Source organism: Coptis chinensis, chromosome 3 (assembly GCF_015680905.1).
Source record: "Coptis chinensis isolate HL-2020 chromosome 3, ASM1568090v1, whole genome shotgun sequence".
NCBI classification, from domain to species: domain Eukaryota; kingdom Viridiplantae; phylum Streptophyta; class Magnoliopsida; order Ranunculales; family Ranunculaceae; genus Coptis; species Coptis chinensis.
In genome coordinates this window covers 78589678-78606415 of record NC_141458.1, presented here as the reverse complement: position 1 = coordinate 78606415, position 16738 = coordinate 78589678, and the positions used below count along the sequence as shown (strand labels likewise).

Below are 16738 nucleotides of genomic sequence, written 5' to 3'. Positions count from 1 at the left end.
AAGGATTTGAAGAAAAAAAAACTATTTAACACCAAGCCTAGGCATGTCAGATCATATCAAGATACCAAACAGTTAAATGCATGTAGAACACCTACATAAAATTCGTGTGTATTAATAAAAAGGTCTCTATTTAGTTTCTAAAGCTTCTTTTGTACGAATGATTTCAACATAAATTTTACCTCCAATTAACTCATTAGAATTATATTGAAAAGTCATGCTTCACGCAATCTTCAGTTTCTAATAAAGGATTTGAAGAAAAAAAAAACTATTTAACACCAAGCCTAGGCATGTCAGATCATATCAAGATACCAAACAGTTAAATGCATGTAGAACACCTACATAAAATACGTGTGTATTAATAAAAAGTTCTCTATTTAGTTTCTAAAGCTTCGTTGTATGAATGATTTCAACATAAATTTTACCTCCAATTAACTCATTAGAATTATATTGAAAAGTCATGCTTGAGTAAATAGAACCATAACTTACCCATCCCGGTGTTAGAATTGGTTTGCAAGCAAGAAGCTCTTAACACTTTGAACTATTCAAATTGTTTCTTCATCAAAATCACATCCTTAAAAAAAAGATGAAATCAATGAAGCATCTTGAATTAAATGCAAATGGGAAAACATTGAAAATAATTGGTCTAGGGCAAAAGCTTGCAGATGAAAATATGAAGAACAATTTAATTGTCATGTGCAGTGTGTGATTTTTTTTTCAAATCACTACTGCAGCTACCTGGTTCGAGCTAGCATGCAGAACCGTACCCCATACAAATGTCAATGAAGATACTTACATGACCTTGTGGACCAATTAAAAGTGTAGCTCAATTAAGAGAGTTGTCGATATTTAAATGAAGCACCAAAAAAAAGGGTGAACCTACGATTTAGTATGAATAATAGCCTAATATCTTAGCTACATCATTGGGTTGACCGTGTTTTTTTGTGTGTATTTGGGGGGAGACCCTAATTGCCCATCTAGTGGGGGGTGGTGTGGGCTGGGTGGGTAATACTCGTTAACCCTTGACTACCCATATTTCTATCATCTTGTAATTCTGCATACTGTGTGATTAATTAAAGGAAAACTGAAGTTATCTATGATTTTTCAGTTATTAGTAAAAGCCTTTCTCCTTGTCAACACGACCGAAGTGTTCATTTCCAATCTAGCTAATAGAGTTTCAAAATTAAATCTTATGAGGGATTTAAGAAAAATTCTTCATTATTAGTAAATGATATGGCTATTCAAATCCGAAAACAAAGAAGTAAAAATTGCACCACGCCAAATCTAAAGCATTAGCACAATAACCTTAATAAACCAATTCTATAGCCAATTCATAGGTATAGATCGATCGAGATTACTAAAGGAGATAGTTATATTTGGAAACCCTATCGACTGTAAACAAAACTCTTTACTTGAAGAGAATCCCGCTTGTATGTAAGCAATATGCAGAACAGGTATAGGCCGCACTTACTCTAGCAATCTTCCAAAGGGAAAGAAACACAAAGAAAAGGACAGAGAGAGGTGTGAGTCAATAACAACAATACTACACTTTGTTTCTAGATTTCCATGTATGAAACCATTGAGGAAGAAAATTAAACATATATCAAGGAAGACGAAGTAACATGATTAAAGGATAAATAAAGAGGGAAGGGGCCGGGTACCTTGGATGCTGGGTGTTTTTTACCACTTTCTAGCCATACTTTCTCCACTTATATTCATCATCCAAGACATCGACATCACTTAAGAGTCTTGAAACAAAACCTTGGCTCTCTAAGTTTCCTCCTTGTCTTCACTTTCTTCATCTTCATTGCACCAACCCCAAGTTGATTATCTCCTTCATATCTATTTTTTCCTATGCTACCATCCATATATTCATGTTTGAAGCCGTGAGATATTCGTTTACTAATAAGCCGAGAAGCAACCTCTGAATGTTCTTCAGGCACGTTAAACGATAAGAATCATTTGTTGTTGGCAAAGCAGGACAGAGACTCCTTGCCATTGTCTTCATATCAAAGGAAATTCTTCTTGACGACTGTGCTTCAGACCAATTGGTTGAAAACTCTAGTATTCTATTGGTATGAAAATCAATATTAGTTGTATGATTCTTTTTCTTAACCTCAAAATATCCTCGAGTACGTACTTCCAAGAGCCACCCCACATGCTTCTAAAGTGCCTGCACTGCAGCAGAAGTATCTAATGGTTCCCATGTTTTGTCCACTATGGCTGAAACCCAGTAACTATATATGTTCTATTGGAAGTTCATGCAAGTGAGATGTCAAAACATGTTGCAGATGCGATTCAGGATCAGAAAATTTCTCACCACATTGACAACACTTCCACAATGACCATTCCGGGTTATTTTTATCTTTAGCGAACAACAACGCTTCTTCTGACATAACCTCTCCAGCCAGTTTATGTTCTAATGGACTGAAATGAATCTTTAAATCCTGAATCGACACTTTTAAAAATGTATTCCTTTCATTAACATTCAAACCATTCCAGTAATTTTAAACATTAAGTTTCTTTCTAGCTATAGATGAAAGGAAACTTTTCATTGAGTAAGCACACAAACTTTCCTGCCTCAATTACTTCTCTTCGATCTTCGACTTCAAGACTCGACAGCTCTTGCACTTTCATGATCAATAATAACTATTTTATTTAAATTATAATCTCTTACCTGAATCGACACTTTTAAAAATGTATTCCTTTCATTATACATTCAAACCATTCCAGTAATTTTGAACCTTAAGTTTCTTTCTAGCTAAAGATGAAAGGGTACTCAGATTCACCTTTTGGACTTTGTTCCAAGGTTCAAAATATCGATATCGATGAATATATCGGTGTACCCAAAAACCGATATATATCGGATATATCCATTTTTTTGGTGATCAGTCCAAACTATTTAAAATATCAAAAATATCGGATATATCGGAAATATAATATCAGAAATATTGGAAATATATCGGAAATATATTGAAAATATCGGATTTATATTAAAAAATGGTCAAAAAGTCAAACGATATATATCGTAAATATCGGATATATCGATTATATCGGCAATATAAACTTTTATATCGGAAATTCCGATATATATCGGAAAAAAATGGTACTATATTCGGTGGATATATGTCGGAAATATCGATATCGGTGTACCAAAATACTGATATATATCGGCGATATATCAGATATATCGTCGATATTTTGGTCCATGCTTTGTTCTAGCATTTCTGAAGACCAAACTTTTCGTTGAGTAAGCACACAAACTTTCCTGCCTCAATTACTTCTCTTCAATCTTCGACTTACATCAGGGACTTAATAAGATGATGAGTCAATGACCTAGAATGTCATCTCCTATGAGCTAAGAAGAGAAGAATAAAAGAGAAGGTTTGAAGAGATGAATTTTTAATTTTGGAAGAAGAGAAGAATAAAAGAGAGGGTTTGAAGAGATGAAATTTTTTTTGGAGAGTTTTGGGAGTGTTTTGTAGAGTTGAAAAAAGAATATAGAAAGAGGTTTTTATCTATTTTGGGCTACGAACAATTGAAAAATGGCGTAGAATTCCTTTTTTTATGTAAAATCTGATGTGTCAGTCTCAGAGAAAAAAGGGGGGCTGACGTGGGTGCCTATGAGCATTCTCAACTACTCAGTATTAATGGTCTTTGATATAAAGACAAAAGTTTTCTATTCAATGTAAAAGTCATAGCAAAACAATGGAAAAATCCAACACTACGTCACTCACTGGCAATAAATAGAAAATACCCATGCCAGAGATTAGGGGTGTATTAAGTAGAGTTGAACAAATCAGCTCAATTGGCATTAAAGTCTAAAAATATGTAACCACTTTCATGCCTTCAAAGCCATGTTAAAACTTTGTTGTTAGTACTTCAACAACCCAAGACAACATAGCGGTTTAACTCTCAAATTCTCACCCAAACAAACTATTATCATGGGGTGTTTATCAAACAAAGATTGTAAGAAATCCAATCCACACAACCAGCAACGAACAAACCAACTTTATAAATTAAACCATAACACTCATGTCGAGATTTATATCCCACAGATTACAACACCCGTGAAATAATTTTTTTTTTTTAGAAAAGGCAACCATTTGCTAAACAAACATTGCTTGAGATGTAACCAAATTTCAACTATATAAGTCACTTATTATCAAACTTTCCAAATTAACTACCACAAAATACCCTACTCCAAATCAAATAGTCATGTCTCATATTCGAACCACATTCAAAAGTTAAAACCACCCATCCATGATAAACCAAACAAATAATAGCAGAAAACACAATTAGAAATAAGTTTAGAGAAATGAAGATAAATACCTCACTTCACATATCTTTCTTTGATTTATGCTAAACATACATGCTCCTTCTCCAATTGGTGCTTTGCTGCTTCCACATTGCTAAAGAAAGCAATTCTGATCTCTAACATAAAAAAAAAAAATAAAGCTAAACTGCATTATCAAACATAAACAATTATAGGAACATATATGAAAGTAGAATGATATCAATGTGGCTACTTGCTGATTTCAATATGCCAATCAAGCTACTTCAAGCATGTCATTAGCTTATCAAATAAACCCAAAACCGATATTTAGATAATTGTTTTTGATAATTATTTCATTGTACTTGCCCTAAGATCATTGACTGTGGAACTACAAACAGAGCAAAAGAAAATTTATGCATTGGTAGCCCTTTTATATATGAATGATTCTGCATCCTAAAACCTAAAGGTTAAAGTCCTAAAACTTGAACATGGTAGATCACAATAATATTCATATGAAAGTTTCGGTGTGTTGACTGAAAATAATATCTATGGGTCATACATAAGACAATCTGGGACAAATTAAAAAAAGGAGAAATCAAGACCGATGATACATGGTGAACCATATGTACGAAATTTACTCTGTATCCAGCTACCAACTCTAACTGAACTTTTATAGTAACAGGGTTCACGTTGACGTTGAATGACCAAAGAAATAAAACTTAACTTCTTAACTTTGACTCTAACTACTGCTCAAAGGCATTCAATATCCACTTGTTTAATTTAGCTTTGAGGTTAGAGTGTACCTTAATTTCTACTGAAGTTCACTCATCTTACCTACGTAGTTGAAATTTTTTTGTTGAAGCAGAACCAACTATATAAGCAAAATAAAGACATGTATCAATGCATATTTGAAAACAATGGGTGTCTTTTACATGCTACTAATATAAAAATAAAAATTAATATTTTAGAAAAGAATCCACATGTTCTCAATCTTAGCTTGGAAAAATAATTGAAGCAATCCATTTGCTACAAAAAACCAAAATAATAACTCAAATTCTCATATTGCCAACATATTTTTTAGGTGTGAAATTATCAACAAAGAGAGAAACATTGGACAAAAACAAAAATAGCATATGTTACACCATTTAATAATCAATCACACTCGTAACACGAAATATATAATCCTATAAGTTCAAAAACGACTATTGGATTGGATTTCTCAAACAATTAGGAAGACTCTGATCAGGAAAAAAAAGTGTAGTGGGTTACCACGTGTTGGGCATTATACTGCTACTTTTTCATTTGATTCCTTGAACGGAGATCCCTTAGAGGAGATGATTTCTACAGCAGTGCAAGCAAATGCAAACATTAACAAAGACAAATAATATGAGACAAACACAACAAAAGTTCCAATTCCCAGTGAAAGTTAGATACCAACTTTTCCTTCTTTTTTTTAGGTTAAGAGGGAAACACTGACCTGTCATGAAAGTGGTTTATGTAGAGTTAAACGGAGCCATCCTTGTTGTTAAGTCATTTTAAACCTGTCCACATTGCAATGCATAAAAAGATGCATAACTGTTTTCTTTACATTCCACACACCACACATCTGTTTGGAATACTCATCCCTTGCCTTTGTACAATGTCGACTATCAAGATTCGATTAAAAAAGCGCACAACATGAAAGAACGAATTTTTGAGGGGATTGCTTTCTTCCACACAACCTTGTAAAAAAAGTTGATTGGTCATGTTGCTCCTATTGCAATACCATACTCTCCAATTTTTTCATACAGCGAGTTACCTGAAAACGCATTGTTCATTTCCCATGCCCACGTCCATTGGTCATCACTGTATTCTCATTGAAAATTTTGTAGCAGCTCCAACATCTGCACCACACTATTGACCTCCTAATTATTAATTAATGCTAGAATATGAAGATTCCATGATACAATGTTGCCTTCACCATTCATAAAGTTCAAACTTTCTCCTCGACATTGCATACAAATGTCAAAACCTGTTTGCAAGAGAAGTTTCAGCATACAATGCTTCCTGCCATAACAGTCTTCATACCATTTCCCTTCAGCATTATCAGAAAAGTAACCGTTAGCTGGCATTGAGCTACCAACTTACCAGTATACATTATCCTACGTTCTCCTTATGTATCATATTTATGCCTTTGGAAAGGTTTCTTAATGACTAACACAATCTTGCTTTCTCTCGGTCACGGATTCTATCGGTTTTGGCTTCTCTAGTGATACATATGTAGATTTTCAAGCCATTTGGCTATTTCCACCTATTTTTTAAATTGCCCACGTAAGTTTGTTGAGGCCCCCACCTTTTCGGACGATGGAAAGTCTACAGGCGTATTGTGAGGTTTGACCAAGCAGAGTCGTAATGGCTGGTAAAACTATCAAGTATCAACCAACACATTGTGAGATCTTAGGGCGAGTAATAACTTTACTTTGACTATTGATGCATTTGTATTTTGTGAAACTCATGAACAGTGTAAAAACAGCATGGCCTGACCATTAAGGATGGAAAGTCAAAGAAAAAAGTCTGTTTGGAGTTCCTGCTAGCCAATAGATTTAAGTTTTATGCTGTTAAGCGACCTATTAAGCAAAGGTATATATTGTACTTATTGCCCCATGCGAGCAGTCGTTACAAACTCATTTCTTTTACGACTATCCTTTGGACATTCATAATGGATACTGGTTTCGGTTAATTTACATCTGAAATTTATAAACTTCCATACATAAGCATGGATACCAAGTCCCGACTCCAGATCGTCCAGATATTCTGTACTTGGTATCCATGCTTACATATGGTGTTTCAGAAATCCCGTTCAAATTCAGGTACTCGTGATATTCATTACTGCTTCTATGTTGATAGAAAACTTCACACAGTGAATGAAATTAAACTAACCATTTATTCTTAACAAATCAAACTTAACAAACAAAAAGCCTATAAGAAACGATCATGCAAATTCAACCATGCACGGATCTTTGTTGAATATCCAAAATTAAATCAGTAAATCAGTTTGTTTGATATACGTACATGAGCAAACAAAAATTTCTCAAAGTAATTAATACATCAACCAACACTTGAAATATAGTAAAGAGAAAGTAAACCTCACCAACCTGTTAATTCGAGCATCAAGCCTGCACCCAAAAGGAGAGTGAAGAAGACGATACAGTAGCCCGCAGCAGGATGGGAACACTCGATCTGTAGCAGATTGCAAGAATGGAACACTAAGTCCCTTTATGAAATCGTCCAATTTCAGTCTGGGAAATATAGCTATTACAGAAACAGCATATATAAAGATTGAAAAGATTAGAGAGAAGAGACAAAATTTTAGCGAGAGAATCTCTAGGGTTGTTTTTAATTTTAGTCATGAGGTTTTTTTTTTCTTTTTTTTGGGAATAGTCGTGGGTTTTTTAGGCGTGTTTAGCTAACTTTCCATTCTGAGTGGGAAACATCTATCGCTGTCTAAGATAAAAATTTATTCTAAATAGTTATATGAAAGGTTTTGGAAAGGGAAGAAAGGTTTTTTTATGCGACGAATTGTTTTTTTAGTGTGAGGAAGGTTTTTTCAGTTTCAGGAGGTTGTTTCTCAGTTTAGTAAGCAATAAACCAAACAGCTGTAAATTAAACAACGTAGCAGTATAACCAAATTTCAAATGATAAACATCGATAGTATTAGAGAAGAATATTAGACCTGTTATATATCAAACAAACTATTTTCTCAAATCCATCAAAATAAACAGTGATGCCGAGATATTTTTTCTCAAACACCGAGCAATGTTAAGATGGGAAGCTAGAAAGCCCCAAATACACCCGAATATAATAAAAGCATGAATTCAAAAGTGTACTTTCATATAAAGAAAACCTATACAAACTAAAATGGCGATTTTCATATAAAGAAAACCCGTACAAAGACCTAAAAAAATAAAAATTAAATGAATGACATAAAGGCATACCTTCAAACAGTTAGAGAATTGTCGATATGGCCCATAATCACCACCTATTAATACCACGACCTGCACAGCCAGTGTGAATTTGATCATCTACCACACTTACAATAAATGAAACAAAGAGCTCCCATTTGTTCCTAATATAATAATCTGTCGTAGATTGGAAAAACAGTCAATGTGGAAAAGTAGACCTTCATCTTAGCAGATTTCACACCTGGCGAATCTTTCCTCTTGACATGTATATTGAGCCTTGGCTGTAAACATTGGTGGAAATGAATAAAGCTCAGAGATTCACCTTTATTAAAAAATGATTTCATTAAAGCCTATAACCATGGGAAAGGAATCTATGACATCATTTCACCGAGATGAATTTTTGCAAATCTATACAAATCCTTCTTAATTTCACGTGAAAGGCATTCAAAAAGGTTGTTATTCTACTGAGCATGAAATGGAAGGTGACCTGAAAACCAGAATTGCCAAATAAAAAAGGATTTTTTTCATTAGAAATAGGAAATCAAAATGCTAAATTGCTAAATCAATCAAAGTGTTAGTAGTTACGAAGAATGAGCTAAGAGGACCTCGGCTCATTCAACAATTCATGTTTCCAAATTTAGAATCCCCAATCCATAAATTTGATAGTGATAGATGCATAGCATTGCTAATGGAAAGAATAAGAGAGAAACACGATATATTGAAGTTTTGTAAGAAATTTTTATATCATATAACAGGAAAAGATCTACTTCTTTCTTTCTTAATGAGCACATATTTTATCAAGGAAGTAGGAAACAATGGTTTGAAGCAGATCATCGATACTTTAATCTATTAAAGATGAGCTGATCTGGTCCATGTATTCAAGCATGGAGGAAGAATCAAAGATCCTATGAGTTGACACAACTTGGGATAGCGTTGTCACTGAATCAAAATAGAAGGATGCTTCAAAGATTAACTTGATCCGGATTTGATACCACTTTAGTCAATCAACACCCATGAAATTAAAAATTAATCAAAATCCATAAGAAAATTAAACACTCAAACATGGCGGAAGGAACTTTTTATGAGGAGAGAAGTCTGTCTTGGTAGGGGAAGAAGAGAAAAGTAGGAATACGTAGGGTTAATGGGTATTGTATTGCCTTTTCTTATTTCTTGTAATTCCCCCTTGTATGATAGTTTCATTATCTAAAGAGGCGTGTTATTCTCCTCAATTATCGTAATCCCATTATGACGTTGACACCCCCAAAGAGCTCAATAAAGGACAAGCTATTATATATATCTTTACGGTTTCCTAAAAAATTTGATATAATAATAAAATTTAGTAAACTGTTCCATCATAATAAGGCGCCATATAAGATGTTCAGATGAATGGTACAAAAGAAAAGGTACCTCTTCATTAGGGTTGGGAAACTCAATCTTCCTATCAATTCGTCCAGAGGAAAGGAGTGCTTATCTAATATATCAATTAAATTTGTAGACATTAAGACCTAAGATAGAACAATACAATAATGTGTTACAAATAATAAGGTGCTAAAATGCTACCTTCTTGTCTAATGGACCAAGCTAAGGGTGTATGAAACTTAAAAGAGCAAGGAAAACCTTTCCTTTGTTTGCTACTTCAAATCCATCTTGCTGATTAAGAAGCTCAAGCACTTCATTGTCACCATTGTCAGTCCCAGATTCCATTTGCATATCCAATGCCTATCAATTTCATCCATAAATATGATTGACGGGGAATGTTATCTGTTGGAATATCCAAAGAACAGGGAGAACATTTATGCACATAAGACATGGAAGTAAAAAAAATATTTATGAATACTGTAAGGAAAGAGAGTGGGTGAAGCATGTTCCAACTGAAGTTTGGTTATTAACTCGTGCACACACACACACATCAACATCAAGAGTAATCATTCAAACAAAACAACCAATATCAAAATTATAATGTAGATACCATCAAACCAACTTAGTGACATGAAATAATTTTTATTTGAATCATAAAAGATTCCTTCATAATGGAAAACATAACAAAATACAATGTTGCTATCAATGCTCAAATTACATATAAGAGTTCTCGTCATTTATGCAAGTACTTATAATAGTTTTTTCCTTAAGGGTTTCGTATTATAGACTGTGTATGCATTAGTTAATTAACTGTAAGATCTATAAGGAGTTAAGGCACACAAATTTATAAGGCGTGTTTTGCCAGAAAAATAGGTACCTAGGTTTAATTTGTACATATCGTCATGCCCAAGACACTAAATCAAATAAAAAATATTCTATACACGTAGATATGGCTCACTCAAAATAACCAATTTGCACAGCTTCAAAACGTTCAAGTAATTATTATCTGCTCCGAAGACTTTCGCTTGAAGCTAGTTGTCTCTACTAATTGCTTAATTGTCTTGAAATTAATTGGGTGTTATGTTAATTATCTCTTTGTAAGGTTCGTCATATCTTGAGAACTACAAATTCTACACCTTACCAACTATACAAATAGTAAAGGTGAATCTAGCTAAGAGCACGATGAAGAAATGAACAATTATCCCTTGGTCAAAATTTGAGGATATACCAATATAGTTGATTACTTGATTGTTTCATAAACTCAATATTCACACATATTTTACAACAAATATGTTGTTAAATTCCTTGTGGGTTTAGATGTAGCAATTCATTGTAAGAGTAATACACCACTTAACATATTTGGAAGAAGAGCAGGAAAAAAAACAACAAAGTACAACTTAACATTTAACATTGTACCCAAGTTTTCAACTTAACATTATTACCTTGAGAGCCACCTAACATCTTAATGGCATTCGCAGATCATCGGTGCAAATTTGGTGACCGACATCTCCTTGCTTTGCTATGAATCTGTGAGTTTGGAGTAGAGGCCATTAAAAATTAAAGATTATCTTCTTCGTTGCAAAACCATGAGGTGATTTCTTCTTCATCAGTATATATTTTTAAAAAAAAAACTCAATTTTTCTCAGCATTGTAAAAAAATGAAAATCTTTAGAGATAATTTATTTGGGTTCTTTACCGGAGTTGAATCCGATAAGTAAGGGGAGAAGAAAGAGTTTTAGATGGGGAAGAAAGGGGTTTTTCTGAGTGTTGTGACCGAATTGGTATTGGTTTTTGGGATTTAACTTTAATTTTGGAGAGGAAACCACAGGTTAGTACGTAGGGGTTTATTGAGTTTTTTAGTGTTTTGTTCAATGTAAAGGTTTTTTTACTTCCTGTTAGTTAGTCTCCTATTTTATAGAAGCATATTATTAGGAAACCATCTATATATTCGGTGAAACTAACAAAAGTAGAATGAGGGAGGTTAGCTTTGGGACTCTGATTCTACTTACGCCCTTGTTTATTTCCTATTTTTTAGTATGTTTCCTGTTTTATCTGTGATTTTATAGTTTTTTTTTAAAGTAAAACAAAAAATTCTTTTTTCACTCCTACTTTTTCGTAATTAGCTTTAGAGCTCTATAAACGCTCTAACAAAATAAAGCCTTGCGCTCACAGTATGGAGTAAATCAACAAAAACAAATGAAATTGTTTCATAAACATCTTAAAGCGCCCAAGGCTTTTAGTGTAATAAAGACTTTTTTACCATTCAAGTTTTTGAAACCGTAGTTGGAATTGAGATCTCATTCAAAGAGAAAGATACCTTCGATCACCAAGAACAGCTTAGAAATTCTTCCATACTGCAGATAGTCTATTTGAATCCATTTAATTAATTATGTACTATCTTATTACCATTACTTTGGGAAAAAAATTATGAACCACGTTATCATACACCATAATGGTCACTCTAGTTTCTTAGCTTTTTCCGGTCCTAAAAGGTATAGGTAGTTATTTTTATGAAAGATGGCATTTGCCATAGCTCCGCCATTAGCAATAAGCCCTTATAACGAACTCGTGATTTAATTTGGAGTCTCTTCAGATTGGAAACTGCTCCATAAATAACTCCATAGTATTTATAAGAAATAATATTAAACCTATCATACACTTTACATAGAACATATTCTTAAGCCAAACATTAGCTAATAAGTGTTAAAAGGTTAAGCATATTCTTATGTTTTAAAAAGTTTTTGACATGATTTTGAATTAGCTCAACATTAGCAATGCATTTTAGTTTAATAAGCTGATATGAGATGTTAAGTAATTCAATTAAGAGCACACCATGACATAGCATATAGTTCAAATTTCACGTATTAATTATCGTACAATCAAAACACTAAACAACAAATGAGATGTGTACCTTATTGAGTGGTGTTTCGATGAAGCAACTCTCACAATTAGACTCCTGCCCCTGTAATAGAGATTTGAAAGAGATCCATACAAATTTAGACTTATGCAATATAAACACCTGGAAAGCAAATTCGAACACCATTTGAATTAAGTCATGAGATTTTTTTTTTTTTTTTTGTGTAAGCGACACCGAGACGTGTAGCTCGTTCTCTCATTGCCAATGTGTCACAAACTCTTGTTTCCAAAGATAAAGAAATGCGTCAAGGAAGTGACAGAATTCTGGTATATATGTAAATATTTTAATGTGGTTCTCTATGAATCAAGCATTGAAAAGAGTTGGTGATTGTGGATCAAATTATGCAGCATTAGTAGCATGAGTTCATTGTTGTAATGAGAAAAACATGGCCCATTGGCAAATCAAGACCTGCTATCACTACCTGATGATCAATCGCCCGCATCACAAATTTTTCAAGTATGTTGTTCACGATTATGATTCCACCAGAATATTAACAGGAGTAGAGTATATCATATCATAATAGATTATTGATGTACTACCACCTGATTCTATGGGAATACTTAATCAAATCCTTAAGTAAGTTTTTAAGAAATAAAAATCATCAAAAGATGAACAGGAAGAAATCCATGGCAATAAAAATAATTAATGTATCTATCAATGAAGTTGCCAGAGCCATAATAATCTAAGATTTCTTGAAACTCAAACCCCGATATCCCCATCCAAAATTAAACCCATCTTAGAACTCATTAATCCCAACAACGCATTGCAAGTCATTTCAGTTTGCACCCGTCCTACGGTAACAAACATGTTTCAGTTGTAGGTTTATCAAGAAACAACAAAAAAAAAAATCATAATTAAGTTGCCCAACATACTGAAATGTTAGTGAGTAGCGCAACTAACCAAAGAACTTGCCTTGCAGATGTATCTGAAGCCACATCAAGCGACGTTGCTGGCAATAGATCATCTAGAGGTGGCTCACATGCAATTTCAGTGATGACCTTATAGTTAAGAGTCAAACCCTTAAACAAAAAAAATATATAGTCGAGCGATTGTAAATTATACTTAGGTCGAGTTTTCGAACACCATAACTGAGTAATAACCATAGTTCTATATATATATATATATATATATATATAAAAAAAAAAAAAAAAAAAAAAAAAAAAAAAAAAAAAAAAAAAGTGCACAATAACTATATTTCATAAACAACGATAACCCCATAGTCGAGTGATTGTAATAAATATATATATTTTTATAAGAAAGTGTAAATAATCTTCATTATTCAAATTGAAGTTACCTTATATGATGCATGTTTATTGTATCTTAGTTGAACATAAATGAAACTATACACTATTCATAGTTGAAAAGATGATGCTCATATACACCTGAGCATATACCATTATGCTAACACTAAAAGAATTCCAAAAAAAGAATGATGTACACAAACAAAATAAAAATAAACTCTTAACATTTATCCATGACCTATATAGGCATCCGTTTTGACTCGTACCAAGGAATTCAAGGTAAAACTACAACTTAGACAAAGAAGTAGTATAAAAGGAGTGATCCAAAACCCCTCTAATTGGAATCCCAACTCATTTAACGCTTGCTTGAAGGTTGCACAAAAAAGAACTTAATCGCACTATTGCCAAATTGCTTTACCATAAGCCTTGTGGAAGCTACTATTAGTGAGTGAAACCAAAGATAAATTATTGTGCATACAAAAATATACCTTTTGCATTTTTTGCTTCTTGTGCATCACGGGTTCACAAATCAAAATTCCAACAACGTGCATTCCACTTCATTATGGTCAAAGGGGCATGTAGGTACGTGCCTTGCATAAGCAAAACAACTACAATCAAAAGTATATAAAGTAACATGGTTTAGAAATACTTGAAGTTAGAAATTGCAACAAATAATTTGAATTAAAAGATAAAATAAAAATAAAAATCCAAGTCTATCTCTTATACAACGTGTTTCATTTTCCCATACGGTACATTAAAATATGATTTCAATAGAAATTATGAAGTGTTTAACAAAGCCCAATCTGGAGCATAAGTTTCTTTAACAACAACAATTTAGAGTATTATTATGACGTTCTTTATAATAAAAGGAGTGAACAACAATTTAGAGTGTCACTCACCTAAGTGCAACTCACCTAAGTGCAACAGCCATGACGAAAGTTAAAGCTGTAACTAAGTTCTGTATGGCTGAAGCAAAAGTTGGTGAAGTGTTGTCCAATCCCAGCAAGTAGAATCCTTGATTTGCAGTTCTTCTATAATCAAACAACTCAATTCATGAAGTTGTAATACCACCGTTAATTAACATTAGAAACATTTATCAATAGAAAACACTGACTATATTATTACAATTGTACCCGTCTTTGATCGCTTCTCGCCATTTGCATTCCTTAGTAATGCCATTAATGCTAGATTTTCCATCAGTTTCCCTTGAAAAAAAAATGAAGGCTTTTTTTAACAAAAGAAACCTGTGATCAGTATGTTATTCAGGAAAACCAATTGTAGAAACACTAATAGTTGTATTGGCAAAACCAATTGTGCTTAGTGTGATAGAAGCAACTCGAAACCTCAAAAGAAAATGATGAATGATAGTACTTGTAAACTGCCTATCAGAATGATTGAAATTGGCAAAACACCTAGAGTTAAGAAGGATGTGAATTCAGAGGCGGAGAAAGAAGGTTTTGGGGGACTCGTGGGGTTTAGAACCTTGTTTGTAGGGGGACTGAACGTATAATTCTTTTTTCCTCTCCTGATTTCTCGTGAGTAAAAAGGGTACTTAAAATTTGCCAACGTGGACACCCTCATAGCACAGGAAAAGGGACTGTTATTATATATATATATAAAGATGGAGTTGGTTATGTACTGGGACTCTATAAGTGGAGTTAGTTATCATAACCAACTACTACACATGATACTTATCTCAATCAGTTTTAGTTTCCCTTTTGTTTTAGGACTTGTATTCGATGGGAGTCTATAAATAGGACCCCATCCTTAGAGTTTTATCATCACACATTAGAGAGAAACTTGATAGCATATATTACAAATTAGGTGAGCTATTTTGTGAGTGTTTTGTGTGAGATTGATTGAGAGAGATATATTAGTGTTTGTAACTACTTCTTGATAATAGTGAATTATGGTGCACTTGTGGATTCTAAATTCGTCGTGTTGGTTGGATTAGATCCCTAACAACTGGTACCAGAGCGTAAGGTTTTACTGTGGATCTTGGGTATTGATTGTTCCTGTGTGAGCAATGGCGAATGACGAAGGAAAGCTGAAGATTGAAAAGCTTGACGAAACAAATTTTGGATTTTGGAAGATGCAAATTAAAGATCATCTATATCAGAAAGATCTATATCTTCCATTGATGGGATCCAAACTTGAAGCAATGGTTGTGGATGTTTTGGAACCTGCTTGACAGAAAGGCACTTGGTACAATTCAGTTATCTCTGGGTAAGTCAGTAGCATTCAATATCAAGACTGAGAAGACCACTATGGATCTCATGAATGCTCTCTCTGCTATGTATGAACAACCCTCTGCTGCTAATAAGGTACATCTTATTATAAAGCTCTTTACTTTAAGGATGTCTGAAGGAGATTCGTTTAAGGAACATCTCAATAAGTTCAACGAGACCAGGGATCAGTTAGAGTCTGTTGAAATATCTTTTAGTGATTAAGTTAGAGCTTTGGCCATTCTTGGTCAGATGCCAGCAAGCCGAAAAGCTACAGTTGCTGCCATCAGTGGCTCTGCAGGTAAAACTAAGTTAAAGTTCGATGATGTAGTTAGTATGATACTGTCCGAGGAGATTCTAAGTAAATCGGATGTTGCTTCAACTTCTGAGTCTACATTGAGTTTTGAAAGTAGGGGTAGGAGTTCATACAGGGATTATGATAAGAACAGATCTAAATCCAAAGGAAAATCTCAAGTTGATATATCCGAGATAGATTGCTATAATTGTGGCAAGAAAGGACATTACTCTTATGATTGTCGGTTGCCCAAGAAGAAGAAAGGTAAGAAACATGGAAAGAAAAAATGCCAAGAAGCCAATGTGGCTGAGGTGTTAGATGATGCATTAATTTGTTCTATGGATAGCAGAGACGACTCCTAGGTGCTGGACTCGGGTGTTTCATTCCATGCGACCTCAAATAAGGATATGATAGAAAGCTATGTTCCAGGTAATCTTGGTACAGTCTATCTGGGTGATAACAAGCCTTGTAACATTGCTGGTAAAGA

At 33.7% G+C, this 16738-nt stretch overlaps 1 protein-coding gene across 50 annotated transcripts in view; it reads right to left on the bottom strand.

Moving 5' to 3' along the window:
• The window catches only part of LOC147510974 (putative mannitol dehydrogenase), a 32534-nt gene that overhangs the window by 8617 nt on the left and 7179 nt on the right, over positions 1–16738 (bottom strand). For 16 of the 50 annotated variants that reach the window (XM_086602832.1, XM_086602810.1, XM_086602804.1 and 13 more), the window contains exons 2-14: positions 14865–14936; positions 14631–14762; positions 14220–14321; positions 12485–12535; positions 11016–11100; positions 9622–9975; positions 8433–8495; positions 8248–8307; positions 7408–7492; positions 5751–6347; positions 5543–5614; positions 4330–4431; positions 487–571 (exon numbers count right to left, since the gene is read on the bottom strand). The gene's annotated coding sequence lies outside the window, so the exon portion shown is untranslated. Of the gene's footprint in view, positions 1–486; positions 572–1658; positions 2171–4329; positions 4432–5076; positions 5145–5542; positions 5718–5750; positions 6348–7407; positions 7493–8247; positions 8308–8432; positions 8496–9621; positions 9976–11015; positions 11101–12484; positions 12536–14219; positions 14340–14630; positions 14763–14864; positions 14956–16738 lie in introns of those variants that run through there. The other 34 variants (XR_015219140.1, XR_015219141.1, XM_086602818.1 and 31 more) reach the window with 24 other exon arrangements.